This window comes from Candoia aspera, chromosome 5 (genome assembly GCF_035149785.1).
Source record: "Candoia aspera isolate rCanAsp1 chromosome 5, rCanAsp1.hap2, whole genome shotgun sequence".
Classification (NCBI taxonomy): Eukaryota; Metazoa; Chordata; class Lepidosauria; order Squamata; family Boidae; genus Candoia; species Candoia aspera.
In genome coordinates, this window is record NC_086157.1 from 17,522,221 (window position 1) to 17,541,996 (window position 19,776).

Genomic DNA, 19,776 nt, shown 5'->3' on the forward strand with positions numbered 1-19,776 from the left:
ATCTGCAACAATATTTTAGAAGCTAAAATTATAGATTTAGGGTGAATCATACTTGGCCATTGATTAGTGACAACCTGTTACATATCATTTCCCCTCTGGATACATCTCTTCAGGTGTTGAGGAAGGTCTTTCAGTATCAGTCAATTGCCAGTCCTGCTGCTCTTGTGGGGAATGAACCAAATTGTTTCCAAGCTTTTTTGGCTGCAGTCCTACCATTGGCTGTTTCATCAGCAGAGCAGCATTAAGGGAATGTTGACAGGCCCCTTGAAGTTAGCCAGCTAGAGAGAACTGTGCCAGCAACTTAGCTGAAAGACATGAGGTATCTGCACAAATAGAACTTCCAGGTGTTTCGATTTCCATTGCATCAAGTTGGTGAACCATGAGAAGAGGAGAAAGAGGAGGAGGTGAACAGCTCTCATTGCCAGCTCCCATGACCAGCTCGAAGTGTGGAATCGCCAACTGTCATTCATCCACTGGAGGCTGATGCTGCTCCTTCTGCTTCTTAATAATGGCAAAGCCAAGCCAGTATAAGCCCTATGATTACCATCTGTACATTCAGTTAGTTATAGTAAATCATAGTTCCCAGAATCCTGCAAAAATGTCCACAAGATTTGCAAAGTAGTTTTTTAAATCAGTCATTAAGCATCATTCTTTAAAAAAATCAGAGAATCCCTGCAACTGTAGATCTCTGTCCTTATCATAATACAAAAAATTCCCAAAGACAAGATTGTTTTTTCCATACCAAAAATACCACTGCCCTATTTCATCTCTTCAGGTTCTGAAATGATTCCTCCTTAATGCACAATGACTGGACAAATTAACTTGTTTAACTCAGCCCTGACAGTTAAAATGGGAATATCTACATCAACATGACACAAGCTCTCCTTAGCTGCATGATATACCTTTTACTTAGCCAAAGTTCCCACAAGCACAATGGCTCTGTTAGTAGCAGGAAAGCATTAAGACCAGACCAACAAGGGCAGCAGATCGAAAGGGCCTGGATATTGCACAGGTTAATAATAACCTCATGTCATAGTCAAGCTATTGGGTGGTAAAGTTTGGTCTCATGGTGCCATTCCCCCCATAGAGCTGAATGATTCATTAAGATGGCCAGACCCTGGACAATTACTGAAAGCTGATGGATTCTTCAATGTTCCAGGAGATATTCCAGAAACCATAGCCACTGATCCTGTCAAATTGACTTAAGGATTAGTAAGAAAGAAATGGCCATGGGGGCAATTAGTTCTTGGGTTTCTTCCTGGTTTCCTGGGGAACTCCAGGTGATGTGGCCAAACAGGGGATGGCTAGAGCTAAAGGTGTAAGACTCACCTTGAAGCAGCTTGTCCATTAGTGCAATATCCTGTACAGGCAAACACAGAATAGAAAGCAGGGAATTACAAGTTTGAAAGGCTTTATTGTCATGCCATAAACTTCCTGATAGCAGCCAGGCAAGTAATTAGCTGGACTAGGAAAGTTCACAAACTCCAGCTTGCCTTGTAACCTGAGTTGTGATCACCCGCCAGCAGAAGAGATGCAAGAATTGTCTGTAACATTTCAGGGTTTGAGCGCCAGAGAATTCTGTGAGCTAGTCCAAATATCAAGCCTAGGGTCCAAATGCAGGGCAAAGGGCAAGAATGACAGGAATTCAGGGCCAGAGTCAGAAAGCTGTTTCCAGCAGAGCGGTAAGGGCCTGGAGGCTGCTCTTACATAGTTCCAGTTGTTGGCTTGATTAGAAGTGTTGCTCCTCTTCTCAAGGAGGTGTGCTGATTATCTGCTCAGCCCTTTGTAGCTCCTGGTATGTTCTTGAGCTAGGCACCCTCCTTACCGAAATAGCTTATTCAGGCTCGTTGCTTGTGGAGCAGCCACAGGTATCTGATTTAGATAATTCAGAGGATTCAGACAAGACCACAACATGTATGCATGTTGTGAAGGCTACAAAGGAAATTAACCTTGTGGCATCCATCTAGCAAAACACTTCAGGATGTTAAAGGGTTACTGTATTATCATTTGCTTAAGAAAATGTAATGTTGGAGCTCCTAGAGGTCTAGTATGTCAGCTTTTTGAGAATAAAACTACTCATATTTTGTTGACTTGAATACTGCTTTTGGTGAACATCATACCTAGGAGTCTACTGCACTTTCTGGCCTGATTGGATCCCTTTGGTAGTGAGGCCTGAGAACATGGACTAAGCACGTGTACCTGTTCTCTTGACTTCTGGACACCTTGGCTTAATCTTGTTGGCTGGAAGAAGATTGCATCCAAGGAATGGTTGTACGCCTTCTTTACATAATAAAGCAGCCCATCTATTCTTGAAAAAGGGCTTGCCAACTATTATCCTCTACAAATATTCCTGTTTGAGGCAAATGTTTAGACAATTGTTGCTGAATATAATGTGTTTTGGCATGTTTCCATACTTAGGCTTTTTTTCTGTAGTTACTTTAATCTTCACAATGTGCAAATTTTTAAGTTATAGCACACTCCATAGTAAAATATTCTACTCTAGAAAAGTGCCTAAGGTGGGATTAGAACTCACAGTCTCCTATTTCTAGCCTGATGCCTTACACCAAGCTGGCTCTCATATATAGCTTGGTCTGAATTGTTGCTGTTGTTGCTGTTGTTAGTTGCTGTCGAGTCATTTACAACTCATGGTGACCCAATGTATAACTGTCATGTTCACCGTTTCAATGTGCTTGGTACATCGTAACGTTTCGCATGTCATTTGCCTGATACGTGTTGGATCTCGGGAGGGAGGAAGATTCCTCTTCGGGGAGTTGTTATCTGTTGGCTGCTGGGTTGGAATGTGTTTGGGTTATCTCATGTGTTCAAGGTTGCTTTCCCAGGATGTGTGGAAAACGGTTACCAGCACCTGGGGTGTGTGTGTGTGGTTGCTATGGCTGGTAGGGGGGAGGGATTACGTTTGGAGCCGAGGGTTTTTAGTTTGTATTTGGCGCGCTTTTAGTCATTCTCAGCTTTCTCTGTATCTGCCATAATTTCCCTAATAAATCAGATTTCATTTAAGTAACCTCTTGTGAGTCTGAGTGTTTGGGGTAGGCAAACATTACAATAACAGAACGAAATGCTGTTTGGTCTTGCGCCATACACCTGACTGTTCCAATGTTTGCATCCATTGTTGCTGTAACTGTATCAGTCCATCGCATTGAAGGTCTTCCTCTTTTCCGCTGGCCCTCGACTTTACCAAACATGATGTCCTTTTCAAGTGATCGGTCTTTCCTGACGATGTGCCCAAAGTATGAGAGTTTAAGCCTAGTTATCTTCACCTGTAGGGAACATTCTGGATGCATTTCTTCTAAAACTGATTTGTGTGTTCTTCTGGCAGTCCATGGTATTTTCAGTAATCTTCACCAACACCACAATTTCAGTGCATCAATTCTTCTTCTATCTTCCTTTTTTAATGTCCAACTTTCACAGGTGTATGTGGCAATTGAGAAGACCATGGCATGAGTCAGATGCACCTTTGTTTTTAAACTGACATCTTTACTTCTGAAAACTTTAGATAAGTCTTTGATGGCAGATTTTGCCAGCACGATATGTCGTTTGATTTCTTGATCACTACTTCCCTTGGCATTGATCATTGATCTGAGTAGAATGAAATCGTTGACAACTTCAATTTCAATTGGTCTGAATTAATGAAACATAAATGAGCTAAAAGATAAGAATGTATTGGAAACAATGAAGACTACTAAATATGGAAAGGTTCATTTCTAAATTGTTTGAATCTCCAGTGGTTTTAATTGCAAGTAACTAATGGGTCTTCAGATCTGCACTTGCTTCTGATCAGAAGCAGGAGCTTCCATATCTAAGCATTAATCACCATATTTATTAGTACAATTTATGAGCACTATGATCCATTAAGTGGACCAGTCCATCAACCAGTATTTTATGATCAGGCTTCTTTGAAGGTCTGTTACTAGTATGATCACATTTTAAAAGGAATGTTAATGTCATTTACAAGAAGCAACACTGAAGTGTTTTCCATGTCCTTTATTCAATTTATGCTACATGTGATTTATGCGCAACTGAGACATTATTGCCAGATAATGCAAACTCCTGTATAAACTGTAGTTCATACTCATCCAGATTGGTAGTTTAACTATTGATTTCTTGATATACCTTTATCAAGGTGCTAAAAATCACAAATATGGTTATTTGCTTGGAGGTTGATCCATGTGTGCAAAAGGAATGATTCAGGCACACTGACTTTAATTTGAGAAATTACTGCCAAGAAACTGCTGCATCCAAAGTATAACTTAATATCTAGAATGATCAGATGGATCAATATTTTCCATTCAAGGCAGCAAAACTAATAGGTTAAAATGTAACAGCAGGAGTTACTTCGTATTAAACAGCTTTTTCTACACACACCCAGTTATCTGGCCATTGACAGTATACAAGAAACAATAATAAAGAAACTTCTGGTGAGGACATGGCAGTCTGAAAAGCTGTGTCTGTGGGCTCCACGGGCAAAACTGACAACGTGGCAGTGTTTTGGGCTCAGGCAGGTCTTTTCTGATGCCCTGGAGCATTTTCCCAGACAAAGAAAATGCTTGGAATATCCCATCCATCCTCCAGAACGGTTGACTTGCAGCCAGAGGATCACGAACAGCATTCGCGCTAATCTGGTAAGAGCATGAGGAAGTTGGGATTTCCATTTCCAAGCCACACCTTAAAGGGACACTAAGACTGGTCACCCCATTTCTAAATCACTATATATATGTATGTATATGTATGTATATGTATATGTATATATGTTTATGTACCCTAAGAGAGGCTTTCTACAGCAAGGAAAAGAGATCTCTCTTGGTGCTTATCATTATTTTTGGGATTCATTTTTTAAAAATCTTTTTAAGTTTCTACTTGTTTCCTATCTAAATAGTAAGGAGGATTGGGAATAAATATTTGACTCTCTGTTATTATTTTTGTACTGAATTTAAAGTTTTTAATATTTTCTTACACGTTGAATCTGCTGTTTTGAACCTTCAGCTTTCTATTGCTACTTTCTCTGTGAAACTGCCTGTCACCAGTCTTTCACTTTTTTAAACACGTTCTGAAAACTTTCCATAATCTTCCACTTTCTCTGTTTAAGTACTTCAGGGGGCACCATAATTTACTGCTTGAGACATGGAAGATTACAAGCAGACTTTCTCAGAGTTCCATCGAGACTTCAAACAGATTCTTTTGGTTTCTTGTCAAGTCACTATGCAAGATATTCAGGGCACTGTAGAAAACATGAGTTTTAAAATGTGTCATCTGGTTGGGGATGTCATGGAAGAAACTGAAGAATTTAACGATGATAGAAATGTTTCTACTAAAAGCAAGAATAAGGCTTTGCTGAATTGCCAGATGACCAGCCAGTCAGCTCAAAGAAATCAAAGGGACAGACTGAATTGCAAATCATAAATGGAATCATCTTTCTGATGGAAAGTTATGGGGAGAAAGGGGTTGTTATCTACAGGTGGTTTTCTGCTGAGAAGTCAGAGTTTTTAAGGGAGGCAGCTGGGCTCTTTAATGTCTCTGTGAAAAATGCCTTGTGTTTATTGTGGAGATATGTGAGTGCTTTGGTCTATTTTGAAGTGGGGTAAGGGTTTGAGAATGTTTATCTGGATTGCTTTTAAGGTGTGTTTGATGTAATTCTTCTGTAAGGATTTGGATTAAGATTAATAAGGTGAATAATAAATGTTTGGTTTTAAGTTCATTTATTTAATTAATTTTTATCCCTCCTTTATTATTTTTATAAATAACTCAAGGCAGCGAACAAACCTAATAATCCTTCCTCCTCCTATCTTCCCCACAACAACAACCCTGTGAGGTGAGTTGGGCTGAGAGAGAGTGGCTGGCCCAAGGTCACCCAGCCGGCGTTCATGCCTAAGGCGGGACTAGAGCTCTCAGTCTCCTGGTTTCTAGCCCAGCGCCTTAACCACTGGACCAAACTGGCTCCAGTTTAATATGATTAAGATTGTTATAATTGTAGTAGTATTGATTATAAGGGGAGAAAATTTTTATGTTTTTTAGTTTGATTCTTAATATAGTGGACAGAAATGTATAGAATAGTGGTAGGAAGGAAATAATTAAATAAGTGTTTTTGGGGGGGGAGGAAGTTGTTTAGGAGGTTTTTTTTTTCCTTTTAATATAAGGGGAGGAAGCAATTGTATTTAGTGATTTTTATAATGTGCTAATGGAATGATTTTTAGAAATCATGTGATTTTGGTTTAAGATCGAGTAAGGGATTATTATGGAAAATTGTTGTATAGTCTTGCTGTTTAAAGTCAGAAGTCACCTCTTTATGTAATATTTAAAAAAAATATTTTGTTTCGACACCTTTTTAGTATTTCTTTTTTTTTTCTTTTGGTAGTTTTCTGCTTTTTTGTAGTTTTTATCTTTGCTCTAAACTTAATAAAATTCTTTTAAAAACAAAGAAATAACAACAACAACAACAACAACAACAACACTGTTATGGCATGAAAGAAGAAGAAAGGAAGGGAAGGTTGTATTCAAATGAATAGTTTGTTACTGGACTTAGAACAGTTGTAAAAAGGGCCCAACCGCTGTACTGAAGGATCAGTTGATAAATTGGGGCAATTTACTATCCTCCCTGCGTATTTGTTGTGTGAATGACTGAAATGGCAAACACAAGGCAACTTCATAATTTCATTGTTTCAAAATTCTAGTGGATTATTGGGTATTGATTCAAAGAAATGAATGGACCCCGTCGATAAGAGAATTCCATCTGGCAGGGTCCAGGAAGCGGGCCTTCTCTGCAGTTGCCCCCGCCCTTTGGAACATCTTGCCCCCAGAGGTGAGGCAGGCGCCTTCACTTCTGACCTTCAGGAGGGCCCTGAAAACCTGGTTCTGCTGTCTCGCATGGGCCAGGAAGGTGGGCAACCATTCATGGGGTTGGCTCGTGCCTTAGACCCCCTCCCACCTGATTAGAATTTTTAACCTCTTGGATTTTATACTTATTTATATTGTATTTTATATTTGTGATTTGTTTTTATACGATTGTAATTGTCTATTATTATAGTCTTAATTTTATTGTAAACCGCCCAGAGTCCCTCTTTTGGGGGAGATGGGCAGTAGCAAAATTTGAATAATAAATAAAATAAATAAATGGACCCCAAGTTGCAAATGGCTGGAGCAAATGACCAATAGAGTGTTGTTGGCATCCTATTGTTTAATGCTATTACGAATTCATAGGGGGGCATTGCTTATATTCAACTACCTTCTGCCGATATGTCACTAGGGAGATGGCTAGGATGTTTGTTTCTGCAACCCTGATGTCAACATATGCTTGCTACAAATTTATATGGCATAACTTGTGTTCTGAATCCACCACTGGGAATTGCACTGAGTATTTACGCTCCTTGAGAATGAGTAGCGTGGCACTCGAGTTCAAAAACATTGGCTGGATGGGGGAGGAGCGGGGGATGTGGAAGAGTGTATCACACATTTATTCAATCAGTAAAGGACCACCATTAGGAATTAATTTTCTGTCTCAGGTGCCCTTGCTAGAATACAGTCATTTTTCTTAACTGTCAAGTAAGGGAACAGCCAGATTAAACCTAGTAATTCAGATGTCTTAAGTCTATAAAATATTCTATTTTTAAAAGCCACCTAACAAAATAAATTGAAAGTCCTTCCACTGATCAACATTTCTCCTCAAGAAGAACAGACAACTGACAGTTTAGCACACAGCAGGGTGAGAATTGTGCAGATACTTTTCTTCAAAGCTAAAGGCTAAGCTTCCATTCCCTTTAAATAGCCTCAGAAAATGATGAAGGGGAAAGTGCCTTCTTAAAAGAAAAATGAAATGAAATGAAAATAATATTATTTAATAATATGATCCAAAGAGCTAAGCAAAGAATGGTGGTGTCCACCATAGGGATCAGAAAAGGCAAGATGTGCAGCCATGTGATTGATGCCCCACCCCTTTGTACCAGCATCTGACATTGGCACATGTTTGAACAGGGCAGGGCTTTGACCTCATGGTTGTGACTGTCATCTTGCCATCTTTTCTCTCTCTCTCTCTCTCTCACACACACACACACACACCACTGACCAAGAAACAGGAAAGCCCAGAATGAAATGCTGCTGCTGCAGCTCATTCTAAGCTTTTGCTTTGAAGCATGTTGACCTCCATATTAAAAAAAAGTGAAGCAGAGGGAAGACTTCAAGAAAGGTTTCCATAAGCATTATAGTGCCCATGAGTTTATGCTAAACTGGATTGTCCATTGAAACAGTCCTACTCGTATGCCCTGACTTGAATTGCAGCTCCCTGTTCAAATGATGCATTCAGTTTTCATTCTAATCACCTACCAATAATTCATCTGAAGATTCATCTCCCTCCAAATTCAAGAAGCCATCAAAATGCTTCAAGCAAAACTGTACTGGAAACAGCTATACAGAAAGGATAAGATTATGCATTACAGCCAGTGTCTGGTAAAACTTTGTTCTTATTTTTAATCCATTGTTGTTACTGAAATATTAACATGGAAAACTTGATCAGTTTCACTTAGAAAGATGGTGATATGGGTGGCAGCCCCCTCTTCTTCTCTTATAAATACTGTAAGTTAGCAGAAGAGTATTGGTGTAGTTTATATTTTCAGTTAGTGTTTGCTTCCCTTGCTGGGGTCTTAGTTGTGCAAATTGCCTTAGGAATGCAGAGCAGAAAATAATTGATAAGCAGATATTATCAGCTGCCCATTTCTGGACTTTTAGTAAGATTATAGTTGAACATTTAAATCAGACTGTGGTTTGCCATATTAAAAACATTAAGAAAGCAAGGTTTGTAAATGAAGACTGGAAGCTGGAAAGATTTTGCTATTAAACCTATCATCTAAACTATACCCTTAAAAGATCTTATGAAACATGGTTATTAATCTTTGAATCTTTGTCTCATTGTTAGGATTTAGCTTAAAATTTTATGCACACTGATCATGAACTTTACATGATTAACCTGCACTGCAGTGTGAAACTGTCTTGTAAGAAAGCTCTACTGAACTCACTAGAATTTATTTTTCATAAACTTAGAATCATGCATTTTTTTACAGACTTTTTCCCATCTTTTGACAGTTTCACAGCAAAATTGTATGTGAATTATTCCGTACATAGACTTGGATCCAAACATTCTTACTCTGAATGGAACAAAACCATTTCTGGCCTCTCCCTTCTCTCTGAAGACCTCATAACCATCTACAGATTTGTGTAAAGAGAAAAAAAGGACTACCAGTGGTTGACTGGCACTGACACTGGGAAAACTTTGGAAATAGTTGGTAACAACTACAGATGAAGGGGAATGTTGGTAGAAATCATCTCACATCAGGAGCTTGTCCTGTTAAGTAACTGGATCTGGCCTACGCAGGCTGAAGAAGAGCCACATTCCACCCAATTCATCTTGGGGGCTTCATAGAAGAGACATGAAACAGGAACAATTCTCTACCTCCTCCTGACAGCATCTCTTTTTCCAAATGGATAAATGGTGACCAGTAATTCCCCTGTTCCTTTTCCAGAGGGAAATTATTTCCTGCCTTCTCCTGCACAGAGGAAGGTCATTTAAGCAGAGTGTGAAAACATTATTGTTTCCTTCTGCATAGAGGAAGGATTTGGGAGGTGGTAAGCTGGATTTAAGGGCTGAGATTCCCCTTCCCAAAGTCCATCCAGACCCCTGGGAGATGGGGCAAGCCAGTCATTGGACCAGATTTTGTTTTCAACAAGTTACTGTACAAGCCTCAATATGTAGTGAGATTTAGGCTGGTTTTAATATTGCTACAGTTTTATGGCATTATCATTATGACAATCTAGCCCCAGTGCAAACAAAATCTTCTTCAAGCATAAATATTGGCCAAATATTAATCTATCTTTGATACCAGCCACTTTTGCTTTTAAGAAAAACTATTTAAGAGTTTTATTGCAGTTGCATTTAATATTTAACTGGTATTTGATTTTTAATGTTATTTAGGATATACAATTATTTGAAAATTTGCACTGGCTACAGTGGTAGTATCTTTGCATTTGATGCCTCACAAATTGAAATAAAATATGCCATAAAATCTATTCTTCATGAATTTTGAATACTGGCAAAACTTCATGTTCAGTATTTCATATTCAAAATTAGAATGGCAATTTATGCAAGGTTTCAAAGTATTGGTTAATATACTTTTGGTTGAACACAAAGTTGTAGACCATGTTAAAGTGACAACCAACTAATTTTATTTGAAATTATTGAAGAAATAAATAGCTAATTCTTTGTTCTGGGAGCTTTCGTATCATGACATCATCCTCAAACATACCATTAGAAATTGTAGAAGAACACATCAAAGAATGGAGAAGCACATCAGCGATCCATTTCCTATTAAGTGACTCTCCTTCCCATCATATGCATGTTCACAACCAGAGGCAGAAAATATTCCAGCACATTGTTCTCCTCAAATATCCCTCCCCTCTAATCACAGCAAGCCATTATTCAGCTTTTAGGAAATCAAAGTGCATAAAAAGTAAAGCAGGGTAAACAAATCTAAACGATCAATAGGTTTTCAACCTCTTTTATTCTTCCTTTGTGTGCTGCTGGAGGTTAGTTATGAAAACTGCTGATACGACTGATAAAGAATAGGCTGTGGTTTATTTTGGAAGAGAGAAAAAGATTATATACAAGCAGTATTTCCTTTCTTCTGTTGACCTGCTCTTTTATTCAGAAAACTGATCCTAAGAATACCAAGGCAGTATACTTAATATGCAGGATTATTAAAAGAAATAAATGTTACCCGCATAACTAATTACCCTGACTCCATATACAGTGCACTGATGCCATCTGCAGATAAAATACACGTACACATTTTGACATCCAGTTTTCAAATTAGGAATCAGTGTACTGGTTCAGTGAACTGTTATTTAAAATCAAGAATCAAGAAGATTTAAATAACATGCAGAAGTAAAGAATGTTTTGCAATACTTGGGTAGAAAGTTTTATAAATATGAAGACAGAATGATCTGACCTTCACTGAAGTGTTAGATTAAAATGTTGGATTTCCTTAGGTGAATAATGCAAACACTTAGCCAGTTGTGTGGTGTGGGACTAAACTTCACTAAATAAGTAAATTGAATTTCACTAGCTCTTACAAAGAGACATTCCTGAGAGCTGTCAACATAAAAGGAATGAAAACTTGCAGCTCATTAAAATTGTTTCCAAACATGTTGGAGAAGCCTACTCTTGCTTAATCAAACTCTAAAGATACCCGTTTAATGTACAGAAAATCCTCACTATCTTGTGTAGGATCCAAGGTAGCCTGATTTTGGAGGAACTAAAGGAAGCGCATGGGAATTTCTTCTCTCCTAACTGCAAATCCAAATTAACTTCACAACTGGAATTCATATCCCAGCCTTACTTCTTCCTGAAGTTCACGTAGGATATGAAAAGCCCTATAATGCCTATTTCTTTTCTGAAAAGCAACAATGGAAAAGGGGTATTTGAAATAGGAAAACATGATGTAGCGTGGCTCCCACTCATCTCTTGGTTTGCAGAATTCACATTGTTTTAAAAAAAACAAAAACAGCACATTAGGCTATCTACATGTCATGAAGTAGAATATGATCTGCTTGTATCCAAGCTTGCAACAGATAGGACCGTGGATCATTTTCTGGGTACCCATCAACTTTTCTCCAGGCACTTGGGTCAGAATGAGTTCTCATTTGGTGAAATATAATAATCTATTGGTATATAAACAAAAGGTCACCAGAAACGATCAATTTAATCTGAAATATAGTTTAATAACAGTATGAAATACTGTCAGGCTTCTCAAATTTCCAATCCCCTTGGATACAATTTTCTGTAGTCACTCCCATCATGAGTGTCTTCTAATTCTACTTCCCCTCTAGATTCAAGGCATTCAGAATCCTTTGCATGGGTGCATTAAGTCACCCATGATGGCCATGGCACCCCAACATTGCTTCCCTGGAGCTCATCTATATGAGGGCACCACATTATAATTTTTAAATGTAATAGTTGGGGATATTATTACCTGATTCACTATACAGAGATAATTGTATCTAATTAATTTTTAAAAAATAATTGAAATTGCATTGAATCTTTTTAGTCTCTGACATGTTAACAGGTAGGCATAGCCCAAACTCCAAACAATGTTGCATGCCTCTGTGTTACCAGCAAAACTCAATCAGTGCATGACATTTCTATCTCTCCCCAAAGTCTTTGATACTTTCACATTGCTGTTAGTAGAGAATTCACAGTAAACTCCCACCCATCCCAAGAATAATTTGATGCTGGGATGTTAAGACATCAAAGGCAACATTGACAAAACTGCTTCTACCAGTCCACCCATTCTGCCAACAGTTTTCATGAAGATCAGATAAAGGAAAGAGCAGGAGTTAGTAACCTTTTCAAAATCCAGTTGCATGATTTTATGTGATGGCGTAAAATACCCCCCCCCCATTAATTGCCCTACATTTCACTATGAGAACACTAAATTCTTGTGTGACCTTAAATGAAAATGCCAGAACCAAACAGGTTTTCAGTGTTCTTGTATAAGAACTGAGGTAAGGAATACCAAAATCTAGCAAACTTTGGCAACTGTGTAAGATATCGCGACTACAGATGCACACATGCACACATACGTGTACTTGGAGATATTCTGGGAGAAACTAGGACATCCTGGTGATGTTATCACCTCTTGGGTGGAAAACCAGTGTAATATAGTGATTATGGCTGAACAACCTTGGTGTTCTGCTCACTGGGTGAATTTGAGCCACTCATTATCTTAGTACAACCTACTTCACAAAGTTTTGCTGTTGTAGGAGTAAAACTAGGGCCATCTTGAGTATTCAGATGAAATGTGGTACATAAATACAATGAATATATAAACATAGTAAAAGCTAGAAAATAGGGTTGTAAAAACTGGACATACAAAACAGTAAGAAGATAGCAGAAGAGTAAAATACTGTACGTGTAGGCAGCCTATATTTCAGAGGGAGAGTGCCTACTACTGCCTGCCTCAGAAAGAAATGCTTTTTATACATTTTTGGTTAGGTTCCAGAAATAGTATAGTAATTCTTACCATTCAGAAAATTTTAAAAATATAAAGTATGGGTTACTGAGACTAGTTGTAGATGTAAATCTGATTACTCCTTATTTTATTTATTTATTTATTTCTCAAATTTATACTGCTGCCCACCTCCCCCCACAGAGAGACTCTGAGCGGTTTTCAATAAATTAGCCAGTTAAAAATTAAAAACAATAATCATAATAAAATATCATATACTTTTTACTCCTTATATTTATATACTAAAAAATCTCCATTCTTCATCATTAAAAACAATCCCAGAGTAATTTGAGGTAGACAAAATAGGTGTCACTTAGGCACAGCTCTCAAAGAACAGATAATGTAACCTTAATCTCCGTCAGCCTTTAGGGTTTGCCTGAATGAGGAGGGATTGAAAATGGGTAGAAGACGGGGCAGCCTCTGCCCATTTTGATCTTCGCACACTCGGCCTGCTTTGTGGGGTTCCAGATTATGCTGAGAATTATACCTGCATTTAAGCAAAGAGGAAGACAGTTCCTGTTCAGACCTTTAGCTGAACACACAGAACCTAGAGGGACTAGAGGATGAGGCTGCAGGGGGGGGGGGCTCTCCCCACCTTTAAGCCCCCCACATTTGGACAAATGCCTAAGGTGGGCTTAGCTCATATATGATTCCCATATCCTCCCCCGCCCCCCAAATATGCTCCTGTGCAGTTATAAGAACAGCAACAGGAATGTTAGCAAGAGACAAAAACACCTTCTACAGCAGTGTTTTTAAACTTGGCAGCTTTAAGAAAGTTAAAGCTTACTTTAAACTGGTCACTTGAGGGACCACCTGTTTGCCATTGTATCTGCCCAACTGGTTTGATCTGGCAGGGTTGGTGCGCCCTTCACTGTAGCGGTGCCTGCCCTCTGGAATGAGGTTCCGCCTTCCTGAAATTCAAATGGCTCCCAGCCTACTGGGATTTCGAAAGGCCTTCAAAACCTGGCTCTTCTCCCAGGCCTTTGGAGAGGACAATTGATGCTCTTTTCTTCCTTTCTGTTCTCCTCTGGATTTATTTTCTTTGCCATTGTCGTTCCTTTGTCTTGTGCTGTTTTCATTTTTGTTGTTGTTGTATTCTTCTCTGTTTTTTAAAAATGTTTTAACAATTATAAACTGTCCAGAGTCACTAGGAGTCAGTTGGCATATACATTTAATATATGATTATGGTTGGTCACACAGTCAGCTAGATGTTCAGACTGGATTTGGCATTTTTGTCCACCTATTGAGCGCTTCCCAAGGATCAGGGATAGGGAGGTGATGATGATGATGATGATGATGATGATGATGATGATGATGATGATGATGATGATTCAACTCCCAGAATTCCCCAGCCAACATGCTTCTGGGAGTTGAAGTTCTGGGGGCTGAAGTCCACACATCTTAAAGCTGCCAAGTTTGAAAAACACTGTTCTACAGTATTGCACCTGGATATGGTGTATTCAGTTGTTTATGGTAGGAACTGCTGTTTTATGTCTTGAGGCTTATTCTGAAGCTCTAAAAATAGATAAGAACATTATTACACAACAGAATGTTCATATCTCAGACATGCTTCAGTGTGGAATACTTTTTATTAAAAATGTTATTTACTATTCAGCATCATTTTTAGATATCGTTAAATTTGTTTTCCCCAAGAGGCTGCAAATAATCATATATCAATCCATTTGTTTATATTTAAACCCAGAGTATTTCCCATATTTGAAATAAGCACATTTTATGTCAGATATTTGTTAGTCTGTTTGGCAGGGGATGACAACATGCAATCTGCAGGTACCATCTGTAGCCTTTATGACTGCAAAGAACATTTTGCAAATATGGTTAATGAAAACTGATTATTCAAATGCCATTTTTAAAATCACCAGGAAGAAGAGATTTTTCTCCCATATTATCTGTGAATTCATAAAAATAACAAAAATAAATAAAAATAGAAGCAGTGAAAATAAACACACGAGGTATAAATGACCAAAGACCTGCTACTGGGAATCATGGGGGCTTTTGAAGACCAGCTTGAAAATTAGCTCATTTGTTTATTTTTTATTGTTCAAATTTATATCACCACCCATCTCCCCCAAAAATGGGGATTCTGAGCAGTTGAGTACTAAATTCAGGGCCACCTTAGATCTAAATGTTGGATGAAAGTCCATGCTATTTCAGGAAAGTGCATATGAGTTCAAACTATGTGGGATGAGAGTATCTTGGCCCCATCCATCCATATGTCCCATAAGATGTTGGCTCCAATGTTTTCAGTTCCAAACCTCCCCATGTTGAACATGGATTTCTTCATTCATGGACGTGAGTGGAACTCTTCTGATAAAGCAGAAGTGGATTGGGATTCAACTCAGGCCACCTGGGCACTGAACTGACAGGACTAACATGCAGCAGATACGTATATGGAGTAAGGCCAGATTTTCCAGCCTCTACCTATGCCCCCAAATATGTGAATTGGGCCTGTGTACCACCGTACTAAGGACTTCTGAAAACCAAGTAAGAGGTTCAGGCAAATAATTATGCTAGCCATGAGGAAAAAGAACCAAAATCCTAGAGAAAGGACTTTTATTAGACCAACTGAAGCTATACAAACCTGCTTCAGGTGAGGTTTCAAGCACTCCATCAGGCATGCTGATTTTTTTAAAAACAAGGAAGGAAAAATGTGGCTGATTTTGTAACTTTCTCTATAGCACCTTCTATGGATGGATGAATTGATAGATGGTTACATGTTAAACATGTAAAGGTCAGTTCCTATCTTCTTGGAAAATGCTACTTGACTATTTTTGAGGCAAATTCCAGAAAAGTTTTCAATGTTTTGATTACAGTGATAATTATTTATTGTATATTATCTTTCCTAATGGGAAAGGAACATGTCTTTTGACTAGAGTTCCCATGATTTTAATCTGACAAAGGCTCATGAAAATTTCAAAGCTATAAAATTCTGTACCATGTAAAATGTGACAACACTGTGAGCTAGATTATAAGAAGTGTATATAAGAAAACATACCAAAAACAAAAGGTGTTTCAATTTGCTGGTGAATTAAGTTTACAAGGGTTCTATGAAAAAGTATTCATCCCCTTGAGTTTTCTGAAGTTTTGCATCTTTGCAAACTTGATTACTGGTGTAATCATAGCTTCAAGTGGGTCATACTAATAAAGGAAATCTGAATGAACCAAAGGTGCTTGTTTAATTTATTTGATAAACAGAGTTTTCAAGCTTATGATAAGCTAGCACAAAAAAGCACCCCCATAGTTCAATCAATTGAATTAAAAGGATAACTGAGGCAAATTATCTGAGAACTTCATTAAAAATCAGGGCTGATTTGGGCCAATCCAACCCAATATAAATCTTAGAAACTCTGGTTTACAAACCCATCACACAGATTCTATAAGCACATCATGTCTTGCTCAAAAGACATTTCTGAAGATCTCCTTCAAAACATGCCTCTTATCTGAAAAGACTTAAAACACTATTTCTAAATCTCTGTGGCTTCACCCATCCACAGTCAAACAGAGAGTTTTAAAATGGAGACAATTTGGGGCCACAGCAAATCTTTCTAAAAATGGCTGTCCTGTGAAAACCACTCCAGGACTGCAACATAAAATAATGCAGGAAGTCACAACAAATCTTAAACACTATCCAGGAATCTGTAGGCCACTCTCATCTTGGCTATAGTGACTCCTGCACCGTTTTAGCTTTTCCTGTTTCTTTTTTAGACTTGTATTCTATTGGTCTTATATTCTGCATTATGTGTCTTAATTATATCTCAAAAAAATAATAATTATTAAAAAAGAAAAAGAAAAACACTGGGAAAAATAAGATTCATGGGGGAATGGCAAGGTGGAAGTCATAGCTCCTAATGAATAACACTGATACTCTTCTCAAGTTTTCCAAAATGCACATGGATGACCCTCCAGATTCCTCAAGGAATGCCTCTGGAAAGTAAGTGAAAAGTGATACTGGCAACATGGGTGTTGCTAGGTCCAGTAGAAACTAAACACTGCCTTCCAAAATAAGAACCTCTTGCAACTATCATATATGAAGGGGGCAGTGTCATGCTGTGCTGCTTTAGGACTTGGATGACTTGTGACTGACAAAGGAAGCATGATTTCTGCTTTGTATCAGAGAATTCTAGTGGAGAATACCCACTATCTGCCATCGGATGTGTAAGTATCATAGCAAGACAATAACCCCAAACATACAAGCAAGTCTATAAGAGAATGGATGAATATGAACAGATTCAGGGTTACTGAGTTGAAGTAGTTCACCATGGAAGAAAGGGCCAAAACTCCTACAGTTATGTGAGACTGATTACTAATTTAACTTCATTTGTAGTTAAAGATGGTGCAACCAGTTACTGAATTTAAGAAAACTTTTTTTTCCACCCAATTACTTTGTTTATGAATTAAATAAAATAAGCACCAATCTGTAGTGTTACTTGCTCACTCACTCCCTTCAGTAGGACCTGTGTGAAGTTCTGGTAAACTTTCAGAGGAAAAGATATGCAAAATTCAGGATATTAAAAAGAGGGAGAATAATTTTTTCACAGATTTGGTTTCACAACTGGTTTTTAGAACAAACAGTCTCTCTGGAAGTCAGAAAGATTCTGCTTGAGAAAAGAAATGGCATATTCAACAAAGTGAAAAACTTGCTGAAGGTCAGAAGAAAAGCTTTTCACATTAAAGATTTAAAAGTCTGACAGACTTGAAAAACAAACATACAGAGATGGCATTTTGTGTCATGCTGTGCAAACGCTTCTAAGTTGGAGACATTTAGTTATATCAACTGGTCTCCAGAACAGGTGGAAAGCTAAATTTTAATCCCACAGATGAGAAAATCTTTAAACATTAAATACACATTAACAATAAGAATAAGGCATTTTGGCTTCTAAGACACGACTTTGAAGTACTACTCCAAAATGCCACAACCTTCAGTAACCCTCAGGGGCATCCAGGGGAGGGAAGGTCAAAAGTCTCAAGATGGCAGTTGCAACTGTGCAATCAAATCCTACCTCCTTGTGTGTATGTGGTTTGTGTGGTGCACAAAAGGGGGCTTTGAGGCTTCAATTCCACAGTGAAGACCACTGTCTTGACTTTCTTTTTACACTCCCCCCACCACAAATCTCTGCTAACTGTAATAACAGGTTCTAAAACTTTTATATGTTTAGAGACCTAGTCCTTGAGACCATAACTGGTATTGTACAGGATGGTCCATGTTTTCTGTAGGAAAGACAGAGAGACAGAGAATATCACCAGAGTGAGATATAAGTAGACACAGAACAAGGAAGAATTTATATAACTGTAGCAACTGAATCATAAAGTCTTCCATAACAAATATTAGCTTAAATACTTAGCTGTATAGACTGCTGACTATACTTGACTGGAATGAAAGCCAGTCACTCCTGAGCTGCTGTTTCCACCTCTACAGAAATCGGTGTGACCTCATGTGTCAAGAAGGGACAAAGGTTGTTAGTGAGGTGTTTGCTCTGCCAATTTCACTGAATCCACAGAAGCTGCAAAAGATGATGATGAGATTCGAGAGAGCCAGTTGGACTAACTGTGTATTTATTTATTTGTTTGTTTGTTTGTTTATCTATCCAATGTGTCCCTGCCCATCTCCTCCCACCGGGGGACTCTGGGTGGTGTACAGTAATCAATTAAAACAACAATAATACCATGAATAAAATATACAATATAAAATTACAGCAATAAATAATATAAATAAGAGTAAAAAATAAATTAACAGTATGTTAGGTCTTCTTTGGCTTAGAAATTGGCGCCTGTTTGTGTGAGTGTTAGAGGTTAACAAAACAGAACAGGCTCAACCAGCAAACAATGATCTCTAATATGCACGCCCCTAAGAAAGTATCAGCAATCCTAGCTGGTTTTATTTTCTGGTCAAAAACGATGTGAAATGTTCTAAAACAGCATCATTACTTAATTGATGCTTTTCTTTCTTTCTTTCTTTCTTTCTTTCTTTCTTTCTAAGCTAGGATTGACATTTAAAACTGGCAAGTAGTGCTTGCAGTTACAAGCAGTTGAAAAGTAGCTATGATGGGGAACAGGTCTAATGATCTAAGCTGTTCCCCCCTCTCCCATAACCTCCTGCACAAGGTATTAAGTCCAGGTTTTAAAAGTACTGATCTGCATCACTGATTACAAACATTAATTTCCAATGACAGCAACCTCCTGATGCTGGTCCCTGAGAACCCCTAGTTCTTGCCAGCCAGCTCCATAGTTTTATGTTCAAGGTCAGAAGCTTCCTCATTTCCTTTCAGGTCAAGCCCAGGACTATTTTAATTTCTGCCTCCTGTATAAAGGGAACAATTTTAACTAGCCTACAGTAAATGGCTCATTAATTTGTCATTGTTAGTGAGCATGAAGTGCTCTGTCACTTAATTCCTAATAGCTTCCAACATAAAGTAGGGCATGATTCAATATGGATTAGTAAAGTCCATGCCAAATTAAGGAGAGATACTGCACTGCAGAGAAGTCTGGGAATAGAGGATACTAGAAGGACTTCAGGAACACTAGTCCAAGTAGGTGAAGGGTTACTGACAAGTCATCTCTCATTTGACTTTCCAGATCAGTGGCTGTCAGAAATTTCAAAAGAAGAAAAACTCACCTTCACTATTGTTAATTATTCCACTCCAAGCTACCAAAGGCCCACTGTTATTCCCTTCTCCATGACCTGCAATCATTTCTC